The sequence below is a fragment of the Pinus tabuliformis genome, chromosome 9, assembly GCF_031772625.1.
Source record: "Pinus tabuliformis cultivar Carrire ecotype Pingquan chromosome 9, CPIR1, whole genome shotgun sequence".
NCBI lineage: Eukaryota > Viridiplantae > Streptophyta > Pinopsida > Pinales > Pinaceae > Pinus > Pinus tabuliformis.
The window spans coordinates 1599795111-1599810398 of record NC_142307.1 but is presented as its reverse complement, the minus strand read 5'-3'; the positions used below and the strand labels follow the sequence as shown (position 1 = coordinate 1599810398).

Genomic DNA, 15288 nt, shown 5'->3' with positions numbered 1-15288 from the left:
TTTATGATAACTCCTTCATTTGAAGTCCATTTTCACCCATTCAAGTTGTGTTGGATTTAGAATAAGGAGATCTCTGCAATGAGACTATTTCTGAGAGCATCCTGCAACTTTCATTTTCCTTTGGTTTACAAAGGATGTGTGCCATTTGGCACATTTCACCTCTTATATGAAGTCTTTTAGACTTAGAGGTTTATCCAGGATCCATTTTTGGATCATCAATATTGGGTATGATCCCACTAATGTTAAAGTTGTAGAGGAAATCATCAAGAAAAATAATGCAGACATTACAATGCTTAGGAAGGAGCTCAAGTTACTTTCTATAGAGGATCCTCAAACCAAGGAGATAGAAGAAAGCGAGCAACATAAAGAACAAATGATCGAACCAATCGTTGAGCAGAATATACAAATAAAGAATATGGAGGAGCAGATAGAAAGCTTGTTCAAGGAAAAGGAAGTGTCTACACAAGTGGCCATAGCTCCAATCACAACTATACCCATCACAGTTGCAGGGTCAGCATGAGAATCAACATCAACAACAACAGATTCTACATCAACAATAGGTGATCTAAATAAAGTCATACAGGAATTGTCTCTCTAGAGAAAGGAAAATGGAAAACTTTGAAAACAATTGAAAAATCTGGAGGCACAAAAAATAAACAACGACACTCTTTATTTAGAAGAGATGCAGAAGACCGACAGACTGACCAGGAAGATTGAAGAGTTGGAAAATTAGTCATTGATGACTTAGACCTTAGCCCAAGCCAAGGAAAACATTTGGGCAGATATAATTCAAGCAATAACTGAAGTTTGGCCCTCAATACAAATGATTTTTGAATAGGAAGAGCTTATTACTAAATTCCAGACAACTATTGAAGAAGTTAGATCAACACTTAAACAAAAGCCAGATTAAGCCACAGATATGATTAAAATTTTGAATTCAAAAACGAGAGCTGAATTAGAAGGGATTCATATTGTAGACAAAACATAAATCATTTTAGAGATTAAGAAAGTTTTGCAAAAGAAGAATCTTATGACTCAGTTAGATACAAAGTGCCAGACTCTGAGCACTGTTGCCCAGAGATTTTATTTTAAGTTCAACTTGCTTAATTAAAGAGGATTACGAGGACTAGTAGCACGAAATAATAGATTGATCAGTTTGGAGGAATATTGCAAAAAGATTTATACAATTGCAGCGGACAAAGCCAAATTTGCAGATATCAAAGGTCACCTTATAAGGAAGGCTTTCTTAGAGGCTTTAATCTTTGATCTAATGCTCAAGCATGAAATTAAACATATCTTTGTCAATAAGCCTACTTTTAAAAAGTATACAAAGGTGGATGAAGTTTATAGAAAATTAATTAATCTTTCTATACCAAGTGAAGAAAGATGGGATCACTTATGTGAAATCATTGAGTAACTTTTACCTCCAACTGACAAACAGCGAGGCAACACATTTTGGACCCAGATCATCAATAAATTCCTTGAATACAGTGCCAACAACTCAACAGTTTTTTTTTGGATTCCTATTTTTGTAATTTGTTAAGGATGTTTATAGAAAATCAAGTATTTTTGTATAAATAAGACCTGATTCGAGTTATTAATGATTGAACACTTGGATGAGATTTTCAAAGCAGAATTGTAATCAAACTGGAGATTTGCTTCGAATTAATGAAAGGATTATGGATTTGCCTCAAACAGTTTGTCTCCTTGTGAATATTTCTCATGTTTTCATTTCATTATGTTATTCTTCATGTATTTAAGTTTTAATGAAGAACTATGGGTAACATTAAATTGAATATCAGTCTATCTTAAATCCCCTGTGAAGTTATAATTAATATTAGAGATTAGTTTATAAGACTGTCTATTATTATAAACTCCTCTACATTTATAAATTGTCACACCCATCTTCATAGAATTAAATACATTTTGTTTGGGTTGTAAACATCGTTTACCTACATTCTGTCTCTTATAATTAGCTAAATACTCAGTTTGAATATTTAGTGAGTTATAACTTTTTCAACTCTGCTATTCATGCAATTATAAATCAATTTATTGTTTAGAGACAAAGAATCAACCCTTTCATTATATTCAACATTGTTAAGGTTTAAGCACCTGTCTTTAACTGTTCATAACATTGGTCATCCAAAAAACCTTAAAACAACAAAACATTTTAGATGCTCTGGCATGATTAATTAACCTAGAATTATCTCAGAGGACAACAAGGCCAACAAGGGGTTTTAACTTTTGGGCTAAATGTTTTGCTAGAAGATATGTTGGCCCTCCTAAAGTGTTGACAATTGGCCTCAATGGAGCTCCCTCCTTATGGATATTGGGAAGCCCATAGATCCTAGAAGTGATAGGGCTACTCTTGATGAGTTTATGGGTAAATGAACCAACAATGTTGCTGGATTTTATAGCAAGAGCAATTGTTCTGGAGATCTTCTTTAAGAGATCCTTATTAAGTTTCCTATAGCTCCCGCTGTTACAAAGGTGATCTAACATCTTTCTCTGGTAATCCTCCTTATCAAGGATAACTACAACCCCACCTTTGTTTGCTTTTGAGAACAACGATGTCATGATTCTTGTTCAAAGATTTAAGGGCATCAAACTTTTGCTGTCTAATATTGTTCTTGGGAGTTTTTGCCTTTCTTAAAATCACAACATAATGTTGTCTAACAATATCCTTAGTGTTATCGAGTAAACCCCTAATCCCATATTCAATATCACAAATAATCTCTTCTTAACCATTAAGCCTATAATTATATGATGGATTTAATACTATTGAATTTTAAATTTGCATTATCCACTCACACAATTTGAAGCAAAAACTACATTTTCAAATTATAAAATATCTTAAGTTGATTAGATTAAATATTTACAAAGTAATTTAATTATTAAAAGTGTGTTTTTTTAAATATATCTCCCTATTAATTTTATTTAAAACCATTAAAAAAAAACGAAAACGCATTGGTAATATTTCCTTTGAACGCCTCTGCACTTTTCAGCCGAGTACCGCGCCGAAAAACGTCTCACCAGTTGAACTGTCGCTCAATTTAATTAAGGCTCGTTATATGTCGCTTCGTTTGAGAAATGTCGCTATTTTGTCTTCACATATAGAAAAATCCAACAATCTAACCATCCCCGGTTGTGCAGATACTTCGATGTCTTATAAAACAACAAAATAAGGGTCCATTAATAAAACAAACTTATAATATTAATTATTTTTATTTTTATTATTTTTTAATTGATTTAATACTTAAATGTTTAAGTTCATTTACAATTATTTCACGGCATTATAATTAATTCACATTTAAATAATTACACTCATTTACAATCACTATACCATCTTACAATATTTTTCCACATATTTTTTACACTGAAAAAATATGATTTTAGCCATTAATCAGTAAATAAATGTGATTTTAGCCATTAATCAGTAAATAAATGTGAAAATTAATCAGTAAACAAATGTGAAAATTCATAGTGGGAAAACGGATTGGTGTGAATGGTTGCAAAACTTAGGATTGAATCCTGCGCGCACCGAGTGGTGTAGCCTTAGTTATGCCCTTGTGATGCAGTAAGTTTACAATTTAATTAAATCACATTATATTCCATGAGAAAACCCTAGGAAGTGTAGAGTAATGGGCATTGATATGTCGAGAGGAAATATACATACAACTTATTGATTGAATATCTCATTCCCCATAATGGTTTTTCCTGCTCAATTGGTTAAATGACAATTTTCTATTTATCTCTTACAAGTTAGGGGAGAGATGTCTATTGTTTGAAGGGACCAGTGATTGTCATAGCATTGGTCTCACAAACCACTCGATATATTACTAATATTTAAATAAAAATAAATAACATTAAGTGCAAATATATTTTAAATTATGTTCAAAATTTGTTCATATGTTGACTAGTCCTACAACTTTCCATAAATTCTCTTTTTAATATTAATAGTACAAAACATCTTGTCCCAAGGAAAAAACAAATAAAACTATAAATTATCCCAAAATGGTCTAATCTACCAATACAAGTTACCTATCACTTCAACTCCCACTGAACTGAATTGGAGCTAAGTATCCCAAAGCACATTCCTACCTACAATATACAAAGTTGATAGATATTAGCCATAAATGTTGGGTTATTCAAAAATTTGACCCACTAAATTCAATAAATGACACCCAACCCATTAAATTATCCATTAAACAGATCAAAGCACAAGGGTCAATCATAAAGAATTCCTAGTTATTAGATCACATCAAAATCAATCGAGAACATATATTCAAATTTGAGAGATCACAATCCATATTAATTCTTGTTATAAATCAAATTCAATAGCAAATAACTATAAAATAACTTCAACCTTTGTTGAATTTGGATTTTAAACATTGAAACTATTATTGACCCTGGAAACATACCATGAGAGAGAGTGCACATTATATTCAGGTTATTTATTTTAGTTTTTGCACAATATAAATAGGTTATTTATCACAATATTTATTTCAATTTTTCATAGTGATTGATCTCTGTTCATACTGATTGAAGCGTAACAATATTTATTTCAGTTTTCCATATTGATTGATATTTGTTCAAGTCATTTACTATTACTCTTCTTATAGGTTTTTTTCCCAAGAAAACCTATATAGTATAAACGCACAAAATGTCACAGGAAGCCATGAAATCCACACAAAACATTGAACTGTAGAAAACGTTTATTGTTGCAGGTTGGAATAGTTAAGAGGAGAACAACTTAATAGATTAAGAGGAGAATCAATCAATTGACCATAATGCAGAAATATAGGACCTAAATTTAATAAGTCAAGTGAAAAAAATAATATTATCATAATTTATCTAGATATCTACTTATAATTAAATATGGCATTGGGATTATAAACATTACCCACCTTGCTCCTATGGCATTGGGATTATAAACATTACCCACCTCGCTCCCATTTCTGAGTCTAGAGAGTTAGGGAAGAGTGCATATATTGATCATCTTTCTTTGTTCAAAACAAAAATGTTTTGTTGTTGCTTCTTCCCTATTTCTCACTTAACTGTAATGGATACTATGGTTTCAACGAAAGTAAACATGGGCATAGAAAATAGAAAAAATAATGGAGATGAAATGAATTTTGCATTGATGCATCCACATGTGCAACTGTTAAACTTGTTGGAGTTAGACCTGCAAACAAGTTCATGAATGGTAATAGTTATACCAAATCAAACCCAAAGCCATCTGATGCTTTGCTACTGCCCATGGGAATGATAAAGAAGGTGTTCTTTATCATGTTTTTCAGTGCCTCCTATTTTCTCATGAGGAGATGGAGGGAGAAGAGGACAACTTCTATGCCATTGGGGAGATGCTAGCCATTGTTGCTCAACTTGGGGAGACGCTGGCCATTGTTTCTCAACTTGCCTCCTTCATATACTTAATCATATTTTTTGGCATTGATTATGTCCAGAATTTTATCACCACCTCCAAGACCAATGACAGTGAGGGTTCAGCTATTTGGGATGAGGAGTTTGATAAGGTGAGGAAGGAGGAGGTGGATGAGCCCATGAGCCCTATTCCCTATCTGCAACTAATTTCTAATGAAGAATTGGGTGTTGATGTTATGAAGCCTTACCAGTCTCCTCCTTCTAAAGTGCAACAACAACCAAAAGGGGGATGGAGAGATATTAAGATCATCGTTGGGTGATAATGAGGATGAAGATATTGTTGAAATATGGCAACAGGAATATTCTAATTTAATTTGTCCTTGAATTAAATTGTGAATTAAAATCGAATTTAGTCTTAACAGCTACTTGGAAATAATTGATTAATGTATTTTAAATTAATTAGTTGGAGAAATTCAAGTTAAAATTCTTTCTGAAGTCATGCAAGAGTTATCCCTTAAATTAAGGAGATAAGATTGAGCTATATTTGAGTTGTAATTAGTTAACTCAGTTTACTGAGTTAAGTCCAGTTAAATTAGTTCCAAACTGTTTGAGGAACCAATGGTGAGTTAACAGTCAGTTGATGCATTAATGCACTCAACTAGTGCTACTCAAGTTAACTGAAGATTCCCTCATCAGAAACTCATGCATGTCTATTCTGAGAAAGACCCAATTGAGATTAATGTTCAAGGACATTTTACTATCAATTGTATGTGTTTTATCATGGAGAAAACTCATGCATGCAGTCAAGGATTCATCCTTGAGGATTGCACAGTTTTGAAGGCTTGTTTTTCCACTTGGTAATAGGCTAATCATCCAAAAAGAACATCACAAGGAAATAGGAGCTTGGAGGGTAGAGAGGAAGGCTGGAGAGAAGCCAAGATTGTTTGTGAGCATCTGAGGATTGTACTGAGAGCTGGCAAGCTATGAGAGCTAAGGCTTTGTATAATTCCTATGTATTTCCACCATGTATGATAATACAATAGTGTGGGGTTTTTATCTGAGACTTTCCCCAAAGTATTTTCATGTGTATTGTGCCATTGATTCTTCTTCTTCTGGTTATATTGTTCAGCTTGATTTTTAAGCTTCCGCAAACTGATAGTAGAAGTAGGTTATAGTGTTCTGATTTGATTTATATTGCATTATCGGGTTAACCTATCACATATTTTCTACATGGTATTAGAGTTGTGAATAGTATACTAAGAAGAGAATTCGAAGTTTGAAGTTCGGGGTTGCAAGTGCAAATCGAATTCATATCATAGTTCAAGGTTGGCCAATGGCATTCTATGGCTTGAGACTCGAGTATGCCTTGGAAGGTAGCTCGAATTACATAGCATGGAAAGATAGAACGAATGTTGTATTGGAAGGCAATGGCTTAAAGGAATTCACTGATCAAGAAATACCAAAGCCAGCTTCAACTAATGCACAAGAGTTGGCTGAGTGGAATAAGTGTGTGGCTAAGGTGAGACAGATCATCCTTGAGGGAGTTTGAGACCATATTGTCTCGAGTCTCCATGGGAAGGATACTCCATTTTCAATGTGGAAGACATTGAAGGACCTCTACCAGAACAGTAGTGACCAGAGGAAATTGGCGCTCAAGGATAAGCTTTGAAGAATCAAGATGGAGAAGGGCGATACTATTTCCACATACTTGAACAAGCTCACCACTTGCGGAGATGAGCTTGGCAGTGTGGGAATAACTACTGCCGATGATGATATGGTAAGCCTCGCTCTCCTTGGCCTTCCAAAGAGTTGGAATAGCTACCAGGACGTTACCCTCATTGCATGCATGGTGTCATCGATGATGGGTTGTGTCTGGTATCTTGAAAATATAGCCTCATTCCACATGACCGGTGATAAAAAATTATTCAGTGCCTTAGAGGAGAAAGACCTCAAGATGCGCATAAAGATGGGTGACGATGGAAGGTATAGTGTTTCAGGAGTGGGCACGGTTGCTTTTCAGTGGGAGCATGGAGCTCCTCTCACCTTGACAGATGTGATGTATGTGCCTGGACAGAAGAAGAACTTGGTATCGGTCGCAATGTTGGAGGAAAAATGCTATGATGTTGTCTTCAGTAAAGGAAAGGCGTTTCTAAGACACATAGCCATGGGTCAGACCAAGAGGATAAGGATTCAGGTGAAGAATATTTATAAAATAAAGGTAGATGATTGTGCAACATTGAGTACAAAAGCAGAATTGGTGCAAAGCCAAGACATTGGCAAGTTGTGGCCCAAGCGGTTGGGCCATTTGCATCATGGGGCTTTGAAGATAATGCACCAGATATGTATAGGACTTCCCAAAGGTAAACTTGAGCAAGTTGACACATGCAAAGGTTGTACCTTGAGAAAGTACACCAAGTCTTCCTTTCATGATCATGAAGGTTGAGTAGAGGCTATCTTAGAGCGAGTTCATACTGATTTGTGTGGACCATTCTCGACGACATCCACAACGAAGAAACGGTATTATGTGATTTTCATTGATGACTATTCTCTTAAATGCTGGATTTATTTCATGCAGAAGAAGGACCAAACTTTCACAAAGTTTTGTGAGTTCAAAGCTTTGGTCGAGAAAGAGTCAGGGAAGAAGATCAAGGCCTTGAGAAGCAACAATGGTGGAGAATATGTCTCTCAAGAGTTTAAGGACTTTTGTCCAGCAGAAGGAATAAAACAAGAGTTGACAGCACCTCATAACCCACAGCAGAATGGGGTGGTCAAGAGGAAGAACAAAACTATTGTAGGGGCAGCACCAAAAATGCTGCATGACCAAGGCCTACCACTTCACTTGTGGGCTAAGGCATGCAACACAGCAGTCTATTTGCAGAATAGAAGCCTGCATTACATAGTTGGGATGAAGACACTAGAGGAAGCTTTCTTCAGTAAGAATCTAGATGTGGGTCACTTCAGGATCTTTGGCTCATCAGTATATTTCCATGTGACAAAGGATGCACAGAAGAAGCTTGAGCCGAAAACAAAGTTGGGGATATTTGTGGGGTACACTGATACACCTCACAACTATCGGGTGTACTTGCCTACCAGTCAGAGGATAGTGGTTCACAGAGATCTCAAGTTTGATGAGTAGAAGGCCATGTGAGTTTCCCTTTAGAGGGAGCTCCAACTACAGGTTGTGGAGGAACTGTTGGTTCCTAAGGAGGAGGAGCCTCAGACTGATGTAGAGTAGCTACATGCAAAGGTTCCAGGAGTGGAGGCATGCACTCAAGAAGAGTCTTCCAGAGATGGATGGAAGCACATAAGAGAAGCTGACAAATTGTTGGAGGATGCGAGAGACAATGTGGGAGCACCATCTTCTCAGCGCAAACAGAGGAGGTTACCTAAGAGTACACTAGATACATGGCCCTTGCTGGGGAATGTGTTGAGACCGAGCCATCTTCCTTTAAGGAAGAAGTGCAGCAACAAATTTAGGTTGATGCTATGGTGGAGGAGTATGACTCCATAATTCATAACAGTGTTTGGGACATGGTTCCCAGACCGGAGAACAAGTCAGTTGTGAGTTCCTGTTGGCTTTACAAGGTAAAGCAAACTACAGGTGGTAGTGTGGAGAAGAATAAGGCAAGAGTTATTTCCCATGGCTTTTCAAAGGTTGAGGGGATTGACTATGATGAGACTTTTTCTCCTGTCGCAAGGTACTCATCTATCAGATCTATGTTGGCACTATCAACATAGATGGGTTGGAAGATCCATCAGATGGATGTGAAGACTGCATTCTTGAATGGCCAAATTGAGGAAGAGGTGTACAAAGAGTAGCCGGAAGGTTTCGAGACCTTCGATCGTGAGTCACATGTGTGCCGACTCAAGAGAGCATTGTACGGGATGAAGCAAGCATCTCGTGCTTGGTACACCAGGATAGACAACTACTTCACCAGGTTGGGCTTCACAAAGAGTGAAGCGGATGCGAACTTGTACCACATCATGGTGAAAGGTAAGTTGTTGATCATCGTACTTTATGTTGATGATCTTATATTGAATAGTGATGATTAGTTGATCGTGTCTTGCAAGGATTAGTTGATCGTGTCTTGCAAGGAGGACCTTGCAAGAGAATTCGAGATGAAAGACATGTGTCTCGTGTATTACTTCCTTCGCATGGAAGTGTGGCAGAAGGATGGGGAGTTGTTTGTGTCTCAGGGCAAGTATGCTAATGAGATACTCAGGAGATTCCACATGGAGAAGTGCAAGCCCATGCAGACTCCTCTAGCAGGTAACTAGAGGAAGGAGGTTGCTACTTCAAGAGAAGTGGTAGAGGCTACTGTGTACAGGCAGCTTGTGGGTTCATTGATGTACTTAATAAACACAGGAATAGATTTGTGCTATGCGGTGAACCAGCTGAGTCAAGCGATGGTTTAGCCTACCAAGATGTTTTGGAAGGTGGCAAAGCATGTATTGAGATACCTCAGAGGCACATCTCAGTATGGATTATGGTACAGACGGATAGAGGGAGTGAAGCTACAGGGCTTCACTGATGCATATTGGGCAGGGAGTCCATCAGATCGGAAGAGCACATCAGGAGGGATTTTCAACCTTGGGTCAGTGGTAGTTTCTTGGTACAACATGAAACAGAGGTCGGTTGCACTCAACTCAACCGAGGAAAAATACATGGCTGCAAGTCAGGTAGCATGTGAGGCCATCTGGAAGCGGAAAATCCTAGTTGGTTTGTTTGATCAGAGGATGGATCCAACTATGATCTATTGTGATAACTAGAGTTGTATCAAACTATCTGAGAATCTAGTATTTCATGATAGGTCCAAGCACATCGACATCCGATATCATCATCTCAATGACTGTGTAGCAAGGAGGATCATATTGCTGTAGTATATTTCGATAGAGGAACAAGATGTTGACATTTTGACAAAGGTATTGTCAAAGTGTAAATTCGAGTTCCATAGAGACAGGATCAGGGTGGCAGATAATCCCTTTCTTGTTGAGAGGGAGTGTTGAAATATGGCAACAAGAATATTCCAATTTAATTTGTCCTTGAATTAAATTATGAATTAAAATCGAATTTAGTCTTAACTACTTGGAAATAATTAATTAAGTTATGTTAAATTAATTGGTTGGAGAAATTCAAGTTAGAAGTCTTTCTGAAGTCATGCAAGAGTTACCCCTTAAATTAAGGAGATAATATTGAGTTATATTTGAGTTGTAATTAGTTAACTAAGTTTACTGAGTTAAGTCTAGTTAAATTAGTTCCAAACTGTTTGAGCAACTAATAGTGAGTTAACATTCAGTTGATGCATTAATGCACTTAACTAGTGCTACTCCAGTTAACTGAAGATTCCCTCATCAGAAACTCATGCATGTCTATTCTGAGAAAGACCCAATTGAGAATAATGTTCAAGGATAGTGTACTATCAGTTGCATGTGTTTTCTCATGGAGAAAACTCATGCATGTAGTCAAGGATTCATCCTTGAGGATTGCATAGTTTTGAAGGCTTGTTTTTCCACTTGGTAATAGGCTAATCATCCACAAGGAACAACGCAAGGAAATAGGAGCTTGGAGGTCAGAGAGGAAGGATGAAGAGAAGCCAAGATTGTCTGTGAGCATCTGTGAGGATTGTACGGAGAGATGGCTAGCTGCGAGAGCTAAGGCTTTGTATAATTCCTATGTATTTCCACCATGTATGATAATACAATAGTGTGGGGTTTTTATCTAAGACTTTCCACAAAGTATTTTCATGTGTATTGTGCCATTGATTCTTTTTCTTCTGGTTATATTGTTCAACTCGATCTTTAAGCTTCCAAAAAATGATAGTAGAAGTAGGTTATAGTATTCTGCTTTGATTTATATTGCATTATCAGGTTAACTTATCAGAGATTTTCTATAGATATTGTAGTTGTTGTGAGTTGTGGCAAAGTGGCTTCTTATTCCCTGGAATCGACTCTTGGGGGAGACTGTAGGAGAGTTGCTTCGGTGAGAAGAAGGGCTTTGGAGATGGAAACTAGGAGATGTGTAGATGAGATTCCCTTGGATGGATTTGATTATGGATCCATCCTTGGCCAATATTATGAACTACTTATTGGGTATGTGTGGATTCATGTGGGTGTTGGACAACCTCTTATTCTCAATGGCTTTGAAAACATGGTTCACATGGCCACTACCGAGGGTTACTTGGTGGCGAGCACCAACAGAGGTTGTAAGGCCATTCTTTTTTTGGTGGTGCTACAAGTGTTATTCTTAGAAATGGCATGACTAGGGATACTGTCATTCAATTCCCCACATCTAGGAGAGTTGCACAACTCAACTTTTACTTGGAACATCCCAATAACTAAAAAATCTTGTATCTAATATTCAATAGGTATGGTGATTAGATTTATTTTTTGTTATTTTGGATAACATGCGTATACACTCTAGTAGTTTTATCAATCCAAAATCCCTTAATGCTATATATGCTTAATCTATCAATTATTCAAGAGAATCATATTGTTGTATACGAGAAAGTAACCATTTTGTGAGTAATATAAATTGACTCTTTCTCGTTGATCTGATGTTCTTATGAATATAATAACAACACCAATGAATCAAGTGAGCAATTGTAAGAAGCAATTACAACATGAGGTTTTGTTGTTCCACTAGAGATGCCATGGGGATGAATATGGTGTCCAAGGGCATGTAGAATGTTTTAGATTTCCTTCAGAAGGAGTTTCTTGTATGGATGTTATAATTGTTTCTGGAAAGTCTCTCTAGGCCATGCAAGTCTCAATGATTCTGATTGAAATTCGAGTTTTGGGTCATCCCTATTTCCACTGGTTCTATGGACTCGTAGTTCACAACACTTTTTGTTATTGCCTTTTTTTCCATTTTTTTGTTTAATGAAATTTGTTTTGGCTATTCATCGGGTATTTTTTGCGCAATTTATGTGCAGACAAGAAACCCACAATTGTGAATTGGATTGAACGGTGTGGGAAATCAGTAATGTGTAAGGTTGTCATTATCAAGGTAGTTGTTAGCAAGGTCTTGAAGACCGCTATTCCAGGTTTGTTAGAACTAAACATGCTTAAGAACTTAATTGGATCTGCAGTGGCTAGTGCCATGGAGGCCTTCAATACCCATGCATCTAATATTGTCTCTATTGTATTTATTTAATGCCCATGCATTATGGATTGATCGAGCTATTTTTTCCTATTAAATTTCTCGTTGGTGGTGTATGTGCAACATTTTCACAGACTGCAAGACATTTTAGACCTTGACTGAGAGTGTTTTAATAGCTTGACCAAGAGTATTGGATATTGGAGAGCTCGACCCAATGTTTGAATAGCTCGATCGAGAATTTTTACTTTAGTGTAATGGATACTATGGTTTTAGCGAAAGAAAAGATGGGCATAGAAATTAGAAAAAAATTGGAGATGAAATGGATTGTTCCATTGATGCATTGACTTAGGATACTACTAAACTTGTTAGAGTTGGGCCTGCAAAAAAGTTCATGAATGGTAATAGTTATACCAAATCAAAGCAAAAGTCATCTGATGCTTTGCTACTGCCCATGGGAATGATGAATAAGGTGCTCTTTGTCATGTTTTTCGCTCCCTCCTATTTTGTCATGAGGAGATGGAGGGAGAAGATAACAACTTTGACGCCTCTTTTCATGTGATGAGCCTTGGGGAGATGTTGGCCATTGTCGCTCAACTTGCCTTCTTCATATACTTGAGCGGATTCTTTGCCATTGATTATTTCTAGAATTTTATCACCACCTCCAAGGAAAATGGCGGTGAGGGGTCAACTACTTGTGATGAGGAGTTTGATTAGCTGTGGAAGGAGGAGGTGGAAGATCTCCTGATGAGCCCTCTTCCCTTTTTGCAACCAAATTCTAATGAAGAATTGTGTGTTCCTATTATGAAGCCTTACCGACCTCCTCCGCCTCAAGTGAAACAACAACTAAAGGGGAATGGTGATCCGGATTTAAGCAGGAACGCAATAGATTACAGAGATAACCATATATACAGAGATGCGATAACCATAAAAACAGAGATGCAGCGGAAATAATACTTCATTTCATTAATGGAGAATACTGAAATATGCTTACAAATAGAAATAACCCAGCTAGGGCAATGGTAGCTTATCTCTGAGAAGATATGTGTCGGCTACATGCCTCTAAACTGTTTCGAACTGTGTTTACAATGAGGCTCGAAGGCCTATTTATTATTGATAAACAATGGAAAAAAACCCTTCACATTCGAAAACCTAACCCTAGAAGATGAAACGCCAAATTGTGGGCCCCGTTTTGGGGTGAGTTGGACAGCCAACTTCCCAGGGTCGCGAATTGGTCGTATTATCTCCGTTTGAAGCGCATGATAGCCCGTTGGAAATATCTCTCCGAGGACTACGACGGAAAAGATGATTTTTTTTCAAAAGAAATCGCTGGCGGTGGTTTTCCCAAAAAACGTCGTTTAGGGCCTCAAAACGGCTCCGGAAGTTTAGGACCCGAAAAACTGCTAAAAATAGTAAACTGTGCTATAATTAAGGAAACTGAAAAACTGAAAGAGACAGCTGTGGGGGTCCAAATGGGATAGGTGGGTGGCCACCAACATCCACCTGGATCAAATGGAGTGATATTAACATCATCGTTGGGGGATAATGAGGATGAAGATATTGCAAATGCTATGAGCTATGGCAAACTAGCTTCAATGCCCATGCATTCAATATTGTATCTGCTGTATTTATCGCAACGGGACAAGATCCTGCCGAGAACATTGAGATCTCTCATTGCATTACAATGATGGAGGCATCTGGCAAGGATCTGCATGTTTCAGTCACAATGCCTTGTATTGAGGTAAGAAAAATTACACTCAGTAATGTTTTTTTAATACTTTCTTTGCGTCAGAATGTCTATTTTAATTTGGGCTGATTTAATTTGTAATTTCTCTGCTTGGTTGCAGGTGGGAACAGTAGGAGGCGGGACACAGTTGGCTTCGCAAGCTGCTTGCCTGAATATGCTTGGAGTGAAAGGAACTAACGTGGAATCTCCTGGGGCGAATGCTCAGACGCTGGCAAGAATTGTGGCAGGGGCAGTTTTGGCTGGAGAGCTGTCTCTCATGTCTGCTTTGGCTGCGGGTCAGCTGGTGAAGAGCCATATGAAGTACAATAGAAGTTCAGACAAAGAAAGCAAAACAACAACCACCCCACCATGTAATCAGTGACATCTGCATACTCTTAATCTATGCAAAGCCAATCCAACAAACTCACCACATTTCTTCATATTTTATTCATTTCATTTTCAGGGTTGCCTGTCTGTCAGAGATTAGCATGTATGCAAAGATTCCATCCCTGCCCCTTCACAGTCGATCTGAAAATACCATGCAACGATGGAAATTAAGAGTTCTTTCCGGTTGTTCCATGATCAAAATAATTAAAAGTTGATTACTGAATGCTATGGCGTCTGATTATGCAGTATCGTGAAATACGAAAAACTCTCTCTTTCCGAAGTTGAAAATATTTTATTGGTTGTTAAAAAAATTTCTGGCGTGTGCTTATTCTCCTGGTTTTACGGAAGACAATTTAATTACCTTAAAAATTAATGCAGGGCGACTATCCAAATGTATTTTTTTTTTTTTTTTACATTTATAGAGTGGGGAAATTTATCTTAATTTAATTGTTATTAGTTAATTTGGCTGTTATTAGTGAATGCAAGCTGACTTATCACTTTTATTCAAAGAAGACAAGGCCACCTGGAATAACCTTTTAGTGATCCTTAATGGAGCAAACTTTCACCCTACAAGATGGCTCTGGATTTTGGGCAGTTATCCTATTCCAAGCAAAAGCAATTTTAGAAAATACTCCAAAAACAGTTTTGAAGCATACTCAAGGGCCTATTGACATATCCTCTTACTCTCTTTTTTTTT

General features: G+C 37.2%; 1 pseudogene; it reads left to right on the top strand.

The window, feature by feature from the left end:
* Positions 1-5324: 5324 nt before the first annotated feature.
* LOC149154881 (3-hydroxy-3-methylglutaryl coenzyme A reductase 1-like) lies at positions 5325-14903 on the top strand (annotated as a pseudogene).
* Positions 14904-15288: the final 385 nt, after the last annotated feature.